The sequence below is a fragment of the Syngnathus leptorhynchus genome, chromosome 2 (genome assembly GCF_054491065.1).
Source record: "Syngnathus leptorhynchus isolate UIUO chromosome 2, UIUO_Slep, whole genome shotgun sequence".
Taxonomy (NCBI): domain Eukaryota; kingdom Metazoa; phylum Chordata; class Actinopteri; order Syngnathiformes; family Syngnathidae; genus Syngnathus; species Syngnathus leptorhynchus.
This window is the reverse complement of record NC_141196.1, coordinates 17850576-17865403: the sequence shown is the minus strand read 5'-3', so window position 1 is coordinate 17865403 and position 14828 is coordinate 17850576. Positions and strand designations below refer to the sequence as shown.

General features: G+C 39.3%; 1 protein-coding gene across 4 annotated transcripts in view; it reads right to left on the bottom strand.

The window, feature by feature from the left end:
- lingo2 (leucine rich repeat and Ig domain containing 2) overlaps positions 1 to 14828 on the bottom strand; it is a 182333-nt gene that overhangs the window by 33437 nt on the left and 134068 nt on the right. Inside the window, exon 6 of one of the 4 annotated variants that reach the window (XR_015065474.1) lies at positions 7763 to 8095. The exons of the other annotated variants lie outside the window; for them this stretch is intronic. The gene's annotated coding sequence lies outside the window, so the exon portion shown is untranslated. Of the gene's footprint in view, positions 1 to 7762; positions 8096 to 14828 lie in introns of those variants that run through there. 4 annotated transcript variants of the gene reach the window in all.

Genomic DNA, 14828 nt, shown 5'->3' with positions numbered 1-14828 from the left:
AAGTGGTAAGTTGAGTTCACTGCCAAAACATATCCAAGATTTATCCCAAGATTTGTCTATGTCAAAAAGAAAAAGGAAACAGAAAAAAAATTGTCTGCAAGAGCCCTGAAAGTCCAACAACCGAAAAGGTCACTCGTAACTCAGTAATGTATAGCAATTTAAGTGAAGGGCAAGCCAAATAAAGCATCTCGAAGATTAAATCTAGCACATTGAAAGTAGAATAAGAGGAAAATATGGTATTTCCAAGGCTTACTAAATCATTTTCAATATTACAAACAAAGTCTAGCATTTTCATTCAGGGAAAAAGCTATAATTTTCACCAAAATCAGTGTGATCATCTATTTTCAAGGCAAGTTAAATCAATTTGAGTAAAATACAAGCACACCTAGCATTATCTAGGAAGAATCTAGCATCCTGAGGAAGTGACACAATTTAGTTTTGGCCAGCATTTCTATTCTCAAACCGCTTGGTGGAGGAGTTTTTTTTTTTATCTCAGGTTGCAAAATGCGACATCCTTCATTTCTGCCGCTGTGAGTGCAGACTTCGAGTGTCTTACGAGGAGCTTAAAAGCATACAGTCGCCGCTCTTCGACAAAGGCTAAATAAAATTGTTTTTCCTACCCGCGTTTCAACCGCCCATCAGGCTTTTGGATTCATTTAATCAAAGGCTGATATTTCTGATGCCGGTCTGGGCGGCTGAAAGATGGGTGTGGGCACACACACAGGATGAACGTAATCATTTGCCACTCTGTTCGATGGGAGCGCTTTTGTGTGCGTTTCTTAAAGGATACGCTTGTCTGACCCGAGTGTAGACAATCACACACCCGAGTTGAGTACGTCCATTAAGGGTGTCAGTTCACAAAGGGCCTTGATTAATTGCATGCAGAGGCAAATTAAGGCCATTCTTGGTGCACCCCATTCCAACGAATAATTAAGTAAGAATATATTGCTGTGAGGGATGGTGACCATTCCTGGGTGCCAATAATGGTCTTACATCGTGTAAGCAATGATGGCGGGAACGCATGTGCATGCACGTCTACGGCTTACGTGAGCCACTGAGGAAGTCATGAGCATGCTGATGTTGCTCACGTTTACATTGCTCTGTATGTTACCAGTTTGCACACCAGGGGTGGAGCAAAGGGGTGCTATAGCCCCATCAGAAATTCGTGTAACCCTGTTGAGCTCCTCCAGCATTGTATTTGATGATGTGAATTATATTTATAAATTAATATATTGCACTTTCAAAGACAAAAATAGCATTTAAGACATGTAACATGCCAAATTTAGTATTTTGTTGTGAAACAAGTGGAACATCATTTTTCCAAACATTCATGACAACATAACATTGTATTTTCGAGGCAAAATGATAAAGTGAAGTGTAACGTTAAAGCATTTTGAGGGAGAAATAGTGTTTTGTGAAAACTAGATGTACAACTTTGCCTCTCTGATGGGAATATAGCATTTCCAATGCATATTTCAGCGTATGAAAACAAATACAAGCAAAAGTATACAGCATTTTCTGGTCAGCGCTGCGTCTTCGTTTGGTCACGCCATGTCAGTCCCAGTCAGGGCTGTGTCTGCGGCGGCGTGTCAGCTTTGTGTTTTCCATTAATAATTCCAATTTTATACTGATGAGTGCACCCACAGCTCAAATTGGATGGGTGGGGGTGTGATACTTCCTGGGAAAAGTGCATCTCAAAAGCCATTTGATGAGTGAAGATATACTGAGATTTGTTGACAATGCTGTTTACACTGTGTGGCAAACAGCTTGATGCTTTTTCTTGGCGTGTGTGCGTTTACGACAAGGTGGAAAAAGACACGTCTAGCTGCGCCAGAGTCCCAATTCAATAACCCGGCTCGGGGTGACATGCACTTTTATAGCTCCTATATGTCAAATATATACACACTGCCATGATTAGGAACCTGTAATGAACTGGAGACGTGTTTCATTGTTTTGTCAAGTTTGTTTACAGTCGTGTTGCGTCACAATACTTTCTCTTTCTTGCGTCAAGTAAGACGACTCTGCTGTTCGTAGAAAAGCTTTTGTCAGAGCGGAAAAGCTAAATGCAGCATTTTAAAGATAAAATAGAGATAGTTTGATCCATGTAGTGAGCCATACACGGGCATTACCGAATACGGAGACACAGATTCTTCAATCCTCCCTGCTGCTTGTAGATGCTATCATTATTCATCGCTCCCACTGTAGATTTTGCAAGATATGATCAGCAGCCACACACTAAACACCTCGTTCATGTGACACTTTGGCGCCTCATTCTTCACTCTGCCGTCCACCTGAGAGGACAAATGCGCTTTCGGAGTTTTATCGACGAGGCCGTCAACACTGAGTCACGCCTCCCACGTCTCCGTGTACCAAACTTCACGTCTTATTTATACGCAGAAGCGAGTGCAAGCTGGTCGTGAGCACCTTGATGGTTATGATGTTCTTTTTTCGCATGTTATACTTAAAATGCCAGATTTGTCCTTGGAATGGCATAGGCTTGCTCCATCCAAAATGCATTTTTCATCAATTAAGTGTAAAAAATATGACATTAGTTGTTTGCATTTTACACTTTAAGTGCTCATTCTGGCCATGAACATGTTTGATTTTGTTTGTATTTCACAAATAAATTATAGATTTAATATGGGAACTGCTACATTTTGTTGGCATTTAGCACAGCACAGTGGCAGGGAAATAAAATCAACTCCCTTCACAACAAGTACTTTGAAAAAATAATGAGTAATTATTGAAAAAATAAGGAAGCTTCACTCTGTTTTTTTGCAACTCCTAGTTTAAGTCTGCTGTCAAACTAAATGTAAAACAAATACTACATGCTGTGGATTGTAACATCAACATTACTTTGCTTTCAACATTTAGTAGCTCACTGGCAACGTACTATGGAAAACAATATGAACGGGTCAGGTAATTAATAGCATTTTAAGCAACAGAAATGAAGCAACACATGAAACAGACATACAACATATACCGTATTTTGCTCTCTGTGAAAAAATAAAAGCAAATTATACTGGATCTTAGTGAGCATCGTCTCCATGTATCTCTGGATGTCTAAATTATGTCTGACCGCCATACCGTACACACCCAGAGACGCTGTAATGAATTAATCATGTCACACAAATTGTCTCATTCTTTACAGTCTACTGCAGGGGTCAGATTTATAGAAATATTGCATATGTATGTGTATATATATTGTGAGTGATTATTACCATGATCGCTGCGTTTTCATAGAACACACTATTTCTCCTGCACAATAACAAAAATACATGTTTATCCTTGATCAGTGATAGTATTGCAAATATTTTACATTCAAAATGTTAGCTATTTCTCTTAACACGATACATTTGGCGACTTCTTTATTTACATGAAACGACCTTGAATTTGAACACAATACTAGTATGTATTTCACATGCATTTGCTTGCATTGAAAATGCTATATTTTGCTTGCAATGTATTTCAACTCAAAATGCTATATATTGCCTTGATACTCCTACATTCTATTGCATTGCTCACCCAAAATACAATATTTTACCTAGCTTGAATAATGTTTTTTACATGAGCAGCTACAAGCCACTGATGTAACAGGATGCATGTCTGATCTCAAAGGGGAACCCCGGCTCGAATTCTTGCCATCCCCCCACGGTCATCCCTCACAAAGAGATAAGCGGCAAGATGGTCATTTATTTGTGAACCTAGTTAAATCCCTACACGCCTCAGCTCTCCCTGCGGAGGTGTCCGTAAAGGTTGTGGACATTGAAGCAAGATTGAGATGAAGACTAAAAGCATGGTCAATGAGCCTTCTGATTGGCATCTGAGGAATTCCCAAAAAGTGACATTTTGCCTTCCAAATGCTGGATCTGGCTTGCATTCAATACACAAAAGACTATTTTCATAGAGGCACATTGTAAAAATGGGCACATCTTTACTGCACATCATTCTGGCGAAAGTCTTGTGTATTTGGGAATTTGGCAAGCCAGGCTGTGCCTTTTTTGGCATTCTGGTGAATCTAGGGTATTTTTCTTTTTTTTTTTAATCAAATGCCTTCAGCACATCTGACAATTTGACGAAAGAAAATAGATGAGACTTCAAACCCGGTGAATCCTGGTCTAAATTGTGGCGCAGGTTGTGTAATGCCATTTTGGTAGACTTGATTGAAGCACCGATAGACAGATTCTAAGGTGCGTTGATATGTATGGTGGATGTCATTTTATTTCATTCATAAATATGACACCGGCGTACACTCTCAGACTAATCTGCCCATAGCCGTACAGGTCCTCTGCGCCTGGCTCAAGCGTCAGTCGGGGAAAGAGCCGACGGACTGTGGACACATTCAAGAGAGATCTAGATGTTGCAGCGTCCAACTGCAGTGGCAGGCACAGACCATCCAGTTCAACTGTGCACCACTTAAATGGCTTTGCACTGTAATCCACAGAGTAGATGGTGGTGTGGCTAGAGGCAGTGGATGAGCGAGACTTGGGGCTGGCAGGAGCGGGTGCAGAGCGGCACACTCTGGAGAAGTGGTTTCACCTACCACATCACTGGCACCTCTGTCCCACGGCCGGACACACTCTTGTACTGTGACAAAAAGTCACATACCACAACGATCAACACACCACTTTTCTCCCCGGTGACTGTGTCACATATCCCTATGCCCAGCAAAGCGGTGCCGCACAATGGCGGTCTACAGCCTTTCTATGAGTGTAAAATTGATCAAGTCCTCACTAGAATCACGAAAAATCCATAGCTACGCAGCACCAGACGACAAGCCGCAGGGTTCAAAACTTGAGCAAAAAGTAGCGTTTTATAATCTGGAAATTACGGTAATTTATTTTGTATTGTTTAATATAGTTTTAAAAGCACCCCTCATGACCATGGTATAACTATGAGTGAAGAGGTGAATAGGGTTGTCACACAAACACCCCATCAGGGGTGAAAGGCGGTCTCCAAGTCACATTAGCCAACTTTGTGTCACCCGAAAATGGAAATATTCTTACGGTTCCTTTTAAGTGAGATCTTCTAGCAGTTTCTTTAAAATGCACACTGATCTATTGTATCAGCGAGTCAGTAATGCTTCACTATGTAGACTACATGCCTAACCTGCACTGAATTTAAAAGGAAAGAGGGGAGCTGCTTCCATTGATCGGGAAAGTCGGCTGTGATTACTCCAATAATAGCTCAAATGCATATTTCTACGTGTGCACATCTAGAAAATACCTAAAGAAGAAAAACTCCACCGTGAGCACAGCTTTGTGCTTGACTCAAAAATAGAGCCCAAAATGCTAGATTTTGTGTTAACGTGTTTTATTTTGCTACTAATTTACAATACAAAAATGCAAGTTTGCTTCCAAAATTCAATATTTTTGGTTTTATATTTCACGCAAAAACCTAGAATTGGCCTTGAAATTACAATGCTACAATAGATGTGTTTTACACTCAAGTCTTTATTTTTCTTTAAAATTATATATTTTGTCAAAGTAGCACCAGCACTTAACACTATAAAGCTCTTTTTGCTTGAATGTGCTAGATTTTGCTCACATTTGCCTTTAAAATGCTACCTTATGTGTAGAGTATTTGACTTCGTCTTGAAAATAAAAGGATTGTTCATATGTAATGTCTATACGTATTTCACTCACTCCAAAGTGTAGAGGATGATGCGAAAAGAAGTATTCACGAGGCCGCTGTTAACATTGAATCAAGATTGCAATTAAGACTAAAAGGACTCCAGCGAGCTTCCTGAATTGGTTGCCGAGGTACTAACCTCCTCCCGGCTTGTGTTGGAGAAGATCCGTCTCTCTTTCTCACAGCGGGGCAATTTCAGTGGTGTGTTATAGCTCCTCTATCTTCTCCCAGGCTACTCCTTATATCAACATTTCAGTTTCCTCCGATGTGCCGGCATTCAGCACCTAAACTACTTGTGACTTTCGCTCTCTCAGACAAAATCCCCAAAGGAAGCCAAAAGATCAGCAAAGGCAGGATGGGATGTGACGCTCTCAAATGAGGTGTGCGCTGCAGGCAACTTGATGCCAAATTATCAAATATGAAATAAATGAGCACCTCACACTCGCACGAAAGCAACTTAAAGCTATGAGGTCATCAAATATTTTCAATAATATATTATTAATAATATAAACATATATATACATATATGTAAAGAGAGAGAGAGAGAGAGAGAGTATATATAGATCATATCTATATACAACTATATCTATATAATTATAACTAGAGACACACACACACACACACACACACAAGCACACACACATATATATATGTGTGTGTGCTTGTGTGTCCATATATATGTGTGTGTGTGTGTGTATATATATATATATATATATATAAATATATATATATATATGCACTGACTCTTTATTTTCCGGTCATCCATATTAATATATATATATATATATATATATGTACGTACACACACACACATACATAGTAATTTCGGACTGTAAACTGCACCAGTTTAGGGGAAATTCCTTTACCTGTATTACCAAACCAAATCCTCTTAAAATATGAAAATCATGAAAAAGCCACAGATAAAATGCACTGGACTATAAATCGCAGGGTTCAAAGCTTGTGCAAAAAGTATATCTAAGTATATCTACCTGTGTGTGTTCATTTTTTGATTCATTTATTTATCTTCCAAACCGCTTATCCTATGAGGGTCGCGGGCGTACGTACAAGAGCCGACAAAATTCAGGTATTTGAGTGTCACTATCTGGTGGACAAATATAATCATTAAGACTTGAAAGTGTATCGTACCAATTGAAATCTCAATGGTTTTCAAAAGGCCATTTTAGGCCAATTTAAGGAAAATTTGAAAACATGGGTAAAATAATATGCTCCTACAAATTTGACATATGCTTACAACATATCCAGAGTGTCTAATAATAAAAAATAAAAATGGATGAGAATCTTTTCATGTAAATCTTTATGTAATTAGGACAAGATGTGCTACTCTAAAAAAAGCACACATTCCCACAAGACAAGAGCTTCTTCATGCATAAAGACACTGAATTATGTCATACAATGATGCGCAACATCATGCATAATTAATTCCTATGTGACACATCAATGCAAAGAAAAATATGTGCGTCCACAATCTCTAATTAGAGAATATAACAACAATGGTAAATAAGAACTATTACACTGCCAACTTCTGTTTGCTGTCATTTGTGTAAACAATACAATTACTCATGTAAAATTATGTCATGTATGCCTTTCATGTCTGGTACTGTTTGTTCCCTATAAAATAACAAAAGCACCAGGAATCTCACCAGACATCAATCATTGCATCGAATTGGATTCACTTGGTATTATATGATCAAACTCATTTTGCCTTGAAAACACTCAATTTTTGTTTTTAACAGGTTGCTCTGATTTTACAATAAGATTAGTCTATTTGACCTTGAAATATTGATACATTTTATTTCAAAATCCAAATACTATGTGTTGCCTTAAAAATGCAAAATGTTTGCTTTCCTTGTATATTACATTCAAAATGCTATTTTTTTTTATATCAATAGTTCTTTTTTTCAGGGCGGTGACAAGGAAGACTTTCTTGAGTCATTTTGAAAAAAAAAAAAAAAAGAGCATTGGAATGGACAAATAATGCGATGAAAATCATTAATTTAAAAAAAGCATCCCGGTGTAAACATCTGACCAGTGGTGTGGAGGAAATCGTATATCGACAAAATCTGTGCACTTCCTCCAACCTCAAAGGTGAACTCCCTTTGGACGCCCCTGGGAGACGTTACGTCACATTTGTGATGCATGAGGAGTCGCTTTCAAGTGGGGTGTGGGGGTTCACGCGGGACCGCCTACCTACTGCCACAGAAGTATCCAGAGTGATGCACACCTCGCAAAGTGGGAAGTGACTTTTCCCTGAAGAACCCAAAATAACGCTCACACTAAAGCCTCTGACAATGGAAAGGATTTGAGGTTGACTGTCAAGTATAAGTGAAGGCCCGAGTTGGGGTCTGGCCTGCGGGTCAGATCTCACCACAGACGCCAAAGAAAGATCGAGTGAAGCAAATAAGTCCTTCTGGGAGTTTCCTGGCTCAGGTAGAAGCTGTGGCTTCTGTGGAAAATCGACATGGGCACTTATAAAATACAACATTCCCAAAGCCAAATCTAAAACAATTAGGGCCCTGCTCAGGCCCTCTTCACACTGAACATCCGGTAACATCAGACAAGAAGGAATGCTTAGATTCATTTTCAAGTTCACTACAGTATGGTCAAACAGATGAGAAATCATATTTGATTAAAATGGTGGAGTACATAAATAAACACAATAACTAGTAGAAATAATTCAAAGGCCCCAAACCCCACAGCACAGAACGATCTGGCATACACGCCTGTCACTCGATTATTGTAACATGTTCAGCTGTCAACGAATTTAAATTAACGTCCACCATGCACAACGGAAATTACCAGTGAGAGAAAAAAAAGTCCATCTCATGCGAGGTCAGGCATGTGTACATCTCATAAAATTACTGTAAGTTACTAATTTCTTGCAAGTTATTCATGATAACTGAAAAAAGAGAAAACAAAAAAAGTCCATCTTACACGTGGTCAGGCATGTGGACACCTCTTACAATTACTTTAAGTCACTCATTCTTTGTTATGCACAACTGCCACCTTGCATAATAGATATTACCAGAACAACTAGTAAATATTGTCCACAGCCCCCCCCCCCCCCCCCTTAAAAAGTCTGTTGCATTCTGATCATTCCTCCAGCCAGTTATTCATGACAGCGGCCACTTCACAAAAGAGAATTAAACATTTCCATTGATGCAAAAATTTCAATGCACGTAGTTCACTTTTGTACTCTGTCCAAGTAAGCAGTAGTCTATCACCATCACTGTGTTTTCCATGTGGCACAAGGCTTTTATCAATAAAATACAGCTCCAGTAGAGACATCGGCATCAGTTTCAACCTGGGCTTATGTAACAATGCGAGCGCACCCCTTTACACGCACCTTTACACCTCCAACTAACCTTCGGGAACACGGAATATCAAGCGCGTTCCGAATGCTGAGTATCTCGCCGAGCCTGAAACTACAAGACCGCGTTCGTGGTAGGGTTAGCGAGTCAGTCTTGTTCCTGCAACTCTGTACTTGCACACTACATTAATTGGTTTGTGTGGGTGTGTACGTGTCCTGAGTCTAAAGGCAAATCGCGTACAAGCAGCGTCATGTCTGAACATGGCGAAAATGGGGCCAGACAACTAAACCTAACTGACCATTGCCATGGCAACAGAAGACTGACCACTGTTCAAAAAGCTTCACGTCACAGTCAGGCACATGAGAATATACGTGTCATAAGATTAATGCCATTGCTCCAAACAACAATTATCCAGGACTAAAAAATGCCACTGTACACAAAATAAATGAACTCACTACAAATAAATTACCAGAGGCATTTAAGTCCTCTGCATTTAAGTCTGTATGAGGGAACGTGAATATCTGACCAGTGTGTGTGAGTGAGTCTCAAGGCAAAGCACATTTTAACATGAGACATTTTTAGGCGTTGTTTGAGGAAAAAAAAAATCATGTTCGGTCTTTTAAACCAATACAACGGTCGCCATGGCAACAGAGGACTTCAATGTTCTCTCTGCAGCAAGCAGACGAACAAGCACCAAGGATGGAGTTCTTTCATTAAGGTTTAAGCGGGGTGCCGTTGATATTGACTGTGTGTGTGTGCGTGTGCGTGCGTGCGTGCGTGCGTGTGTGTGAGAGAGAGAGAGAGAGAGAGAGAAGGTTTGTAAGTGCACACGTGTTTGTGTGCGTTTGTGTGAGTGCATGCTGTGCCACTAACCCATTCAAGGCTGCTTACAAGAGTGCACAAAGTATTTATTTTCTACTTTTAAACTAACAAGCCTTTCATGAGAATGATAAAAGTGGAATAATAGAGATAGCACCACTTACCTGTATCAAGGGAAGTGCAAAAGGGAAAAAGAGAAGCAAAACAAATTAATGAATTTTTCACACGCTGCAATAGTGACATGACTTCAATCAATCGTGACGCATTGGTGTCTAATTGACACAGTGAAAAACATGTTTGTGTCTTTATTTAAAAATTCAGCCCGTGAAGCCCGTGTCACTTCTTAGCATAAAATTTGGTTGGTATGTTTATCATGAGGAGGCCTAAGAAAAAAGGTTTCAAGAGGCTATGCCTGAAAAGACACAATAAGTCTCCTATTGTGGTTTAAACAGCTATAATACTAATAATAATTTGGAATATTCAGTCTCAAATTGAGCCTTTAAATGAAGTTCCCTTTAGCAACGTGAAATCTCCTAGGCATGACTATCATGAATAGACCCACCAAAAAGTCTCAAGGGATCATACTAGAAAAGACACAGGAAACCTACCCTTGTGGTCATTCATGCTACAAAGTCATTTGAAAAATCGGTATCAAAAGCAAGTTTGAACAAGTTTGTTAGTATGTCTATCATGAGAAAAAAAACACAACACAGTCTTTCGAGTACATGGTCGAAAAGACTCTCAGGATGTCAGCTATTTTCATCTGAAGTCTCCATTGAATGCATTTCTGTCATTGTACAATAATTTCCAGAAATAAGTCAAGAGATAGTAAATTTCCCATTGTGGTTTAAACAGCTATTAAGGGGGCATCACGGATATTCATAGCAAATATAGCCATCAAAGCCAATTTCACTGAGCAACATGAAATCTATGTCTATCACGAGAAGGCAAACAAACATATCTCAACAGACGATGTTCGGAAAGAAAAGAGGAGTCTTCTATTTGCCATTGAATTGACATTCTGGTCATCCATATTAATTTAAAAGATCTCACTCCCAAAAAATTTTCTCGGAGACCATACTTGAAAACACACTATTCTTCCTGTATCTTCCACCAATCCATTTCGTATAACATGCCGCTTGTACTTGAGTGTTGGGATTATGAGGGCGGCAACACTTGGGCATCATGCACACTAGAAGAGCATCAAGTGATTTTCAGGAACACAGATTGTCTTCAGTTTTTAAAAATGGCTCAGAGAATATCTACGGCACACGTCTGCATTCCCCACCCTTCCACCCTCGGCTGCGCTCTCACACTTGACAAGTTTTTTCCCTTCTCCATCGGCTTTATCGGCTTGTGCTTGAGTGTGTTGGTGTGAGGAAGGGCCCCTAGTGGAAAATTCCATTAGCTCGCTTGGAGATGCCAACGGGAGATTCACACTCGACAGACGAAAAATCTGTCTGAATCTAGTAGAGCTGCGGCCGAAACGTGTAGACTGATTTCCACCCCGAAGCATCTAGGAGCAGATTTCATTCAAAATCTACACAGTGCTTGCTCGGACGCACAACAAAAGTGACGTTTGCAAATGATCAACTGGAAATTTTGAAGGGTAAAATCCTAAATTAATGTACTCCAGTATTTTCCAAGATCTATTAAGCCAAGGCATATATATATAGCTACTTTGCATTCAAAAAGCACAGAACCAAACAAAACGATCTAAAAATGTATTATAGCTCAACAGTGTACTAGAACAATCATAATCCAGTCTCACAGTACTCATATTTACAGATGCTCTTCCTGTATTGGACAAAAGAAAAATTATGTGATCTAATGTCAGTCCTATCTAGGGTTGGAAAGATTTATCGATATGCATCGGAAAATCGACACGACCTGTAAGATGCAGTTGCATCGTATCGTATCACACTGGATCGCATTGTTTTAAAATTAAATCGTACTTTATTGCACTGTATTGCAGGAGATGGGAGAATCGTATCGCATCTTATCATTGGCAATTCCATGAATCGAGAATGCATCAAATCACTGGCAGTGTATCGAGATGTGTATCGTATCACTTTGCTGGAGAAGATTCCCATCCCTAGTCCTATCTACTACCTTGGTGCACGAAAGCTAATCTAACAAGACAGCTACTATGTCCTCTTGCCCAAAAAGGATTACTATTATTATTATTTCTTGAATACTTGTAATAGTAAATAGAGACATTTTAATGCGGTCCTCAAAGCAGAGAATGTCATTAAACGACATCACCCCGCTTAACGAGTCAGCAGAGGAAGCTAATCGCTAACCCCCTGTTCTTTCTTTACGACTTACCGGTTCTTCCTCCCGACATCTGCCATCGAGGGGCCGGGCAATAATGGCTCCTTAACCAACTAATGCCGCACGAGCGCTGCTAATTAGCAATAACACAGAAGTCACGGGAGTCACCGTGGAGAAAAGGGGCTGGGGAACCGCATATTAACGTGTTCATTAACACGCCTTTCACCTCGTTCTGCTGTCTGATTAGCACTTCCTTTTTATCGTATTGGTAAGCAACTACACTCCCCACGAAAAGCATTGGAATAGGAAGGTCAGATCATTTCTTTTTCTGTAGACAAAAACACTTCAAAAACTGAAATGCTTTGCACAAAGCCATGCAGTGTGGTCCGACAGACCAAGGGCATTTTCTGTGACAAGCATGTGGCGCATCTGACAATTTGATGACTGAAAGTGCACTTAACCTTAAATCAGATGAAACAAACACGACGCTCGGATTGACTAAGACTCAAGTACGCTGCGTTCACTCCCACATGTCGCAAAGGTGCATTTCTACTAGTGCATCTCTGAAAATACCAGAAGAAAGCTTCCACCCTGCTACAAATGAACTCTTTTATTATTTTAGGGAATTATTTCCTTGAAGAAGTTTATGATGCCATGTTTGGGAATCTGTGACTCAAAACGTCGTGTAGTTATCTAGCCATTAGGAGATCAAACTGTGAATGATGTGATAGTGATAAACCTTTTTTAATGTCAGACAGTAGATGTTTAGACTAGAATTCAGTTGCATTTAACTTTTATGTGCAATATATTTTAATTGAATTATTAAAGGTACACTTTTTAGCAATTTTAAGTGCAGTATTAATTTTGAAATTTTGCATAATGTCGGGGCTTTTAGTAAGAATGACTATACTTTTGGATTACAATGCTAACACATCTTAATGTTGGCTAATTTGGTGATACTTGAAGAGTTAAGTATATTTTGGGTGGTAGTGAGAACTAAAAACCGAACTGTTGCAATCCATGTCTAGTGTATACTGGCCATGATCTGGCCGAGTAGCATGTTGCGCTTTATGGCTCTGCTGTTAATCACATTAGGGGGAAACAATTAGACATTAACTCAAAGTAGAGGCCATTATTCATTTATTGAGCACATACCGTTAAGGGTTTTGGCCATAACCTGAAGCTGTATTGGTGCAACTACAAAGAATGGCAGTGAGGATTAGGTGATACATGTGAACGCTTTTGCTAATTCTGCTTCTTTGTTCTTATTATATTTAACAAGCTGTGCGGGCGCGCACTTATAAAGAGTGCGAGTTATGCACACACAATACATTCATATATCTACATGCAACTTATTGGTTTGCTCCTGGTGTGATGTGCGAGTTAGTCATCGACTCAAGCCATGAAAATATTTATTGTTCATGCTTTATCTGGGTGACCTTTTGAAGCGTTAGTGGGGAAAAGTAGATCATTCATTAGCAGTAAATAATGAAGAGCATTCATGTTATACAATACGATACAAAAGACTGTCCAAAAGAGGCAAATGCCAACTCATTTGCTTTATTGTAGTAGATAGTAAAGCACTATTCAGCTGATCATAAACCAAAACGTTCTTGCATGCTTTCAGCAATTATCGTCAATGTAATATACAGTATAGTGTACAGTATTCAGAAATAAATCTCTGGATTCACTTTACTGGACCTCTAAGGAATAGCAACAACTTAAAAAAAAAAAAAAACCTCTGAAATTAAAAAGGTTGTATGAGATTGCTCTCTGAAGCATTGCACTTGTTCAGCCTGAACAAGGATGTGCTCCACACTTGGTTGCTTACCATTTGGACTTGAGGGACTTTTGTTCATCATCAAAATCTCTGCCGAGTGTGGCGAGCGAGAGAGACGCAGCGTCACACTCTCATCTCTGCTCCAGCCGACAAGATGACAAACAAGGATTTGCACTTTAATTGCCCGCAATTAAACCGAGAGTCACGTACAACATGTTTGTTTGGGAACTACACGAGACAAGAAAGCTTTTGCCAATCAACACGACACTGATGAATAACGCTGTGTCTAAATGCACCATACAAGTGTGATAGAAATAAACAGAACGACTATCACAGTTAGGTGGAGTAGTCAGAAATTGTGCTCAATTAAATGAATTGATACTTTAGAACAGGCATGTGCAACTCTCGTCCTTAAGGGCCGCTGTCCCGACTGACTTGATCAGCTCATCAGGAAGCTCTCAAGAAGCTTGATGATGATCCTCATTATTTGAATCAGGTGTATTGCAGCTGGCAGACATGGAAAACAACTACGACAGTGGCCCTTGAGAACTGAGTTTGGATCTTTGCTTTAAAAGAATGATGGCTCCATTAAATAGTTAAAGAAAACAGTCCTCCAATTGTAATAACTTGAGTAGGAAAACTTTTCAATGAAGAAAAACTCCAAGTACTGAGTAACTATAAGGTAACTTCTGATTTAGTATTGTCAAACAAATATGAAACTAAAAAGTATGTATATTAATTGCAAAATTACAGTATAGAAATAAATGAAACTAACAACTACAAGTAGTCCAAAGTAAAAAATAAAAATAAAAACCCTAGACGTTCTTTCATGCAAGGCATTTATTGATGACAATTGTCTTGCCACTAATCATGACCACTGCCACCTTGGACAATATAAAGAAATGTAACAGCTAGAATTAATGCACAATAGCACAAATAACTACTGCGTGCCCACAAAAAAATTGTTATCTTTGATCCTCTTACCCATTGTTCAT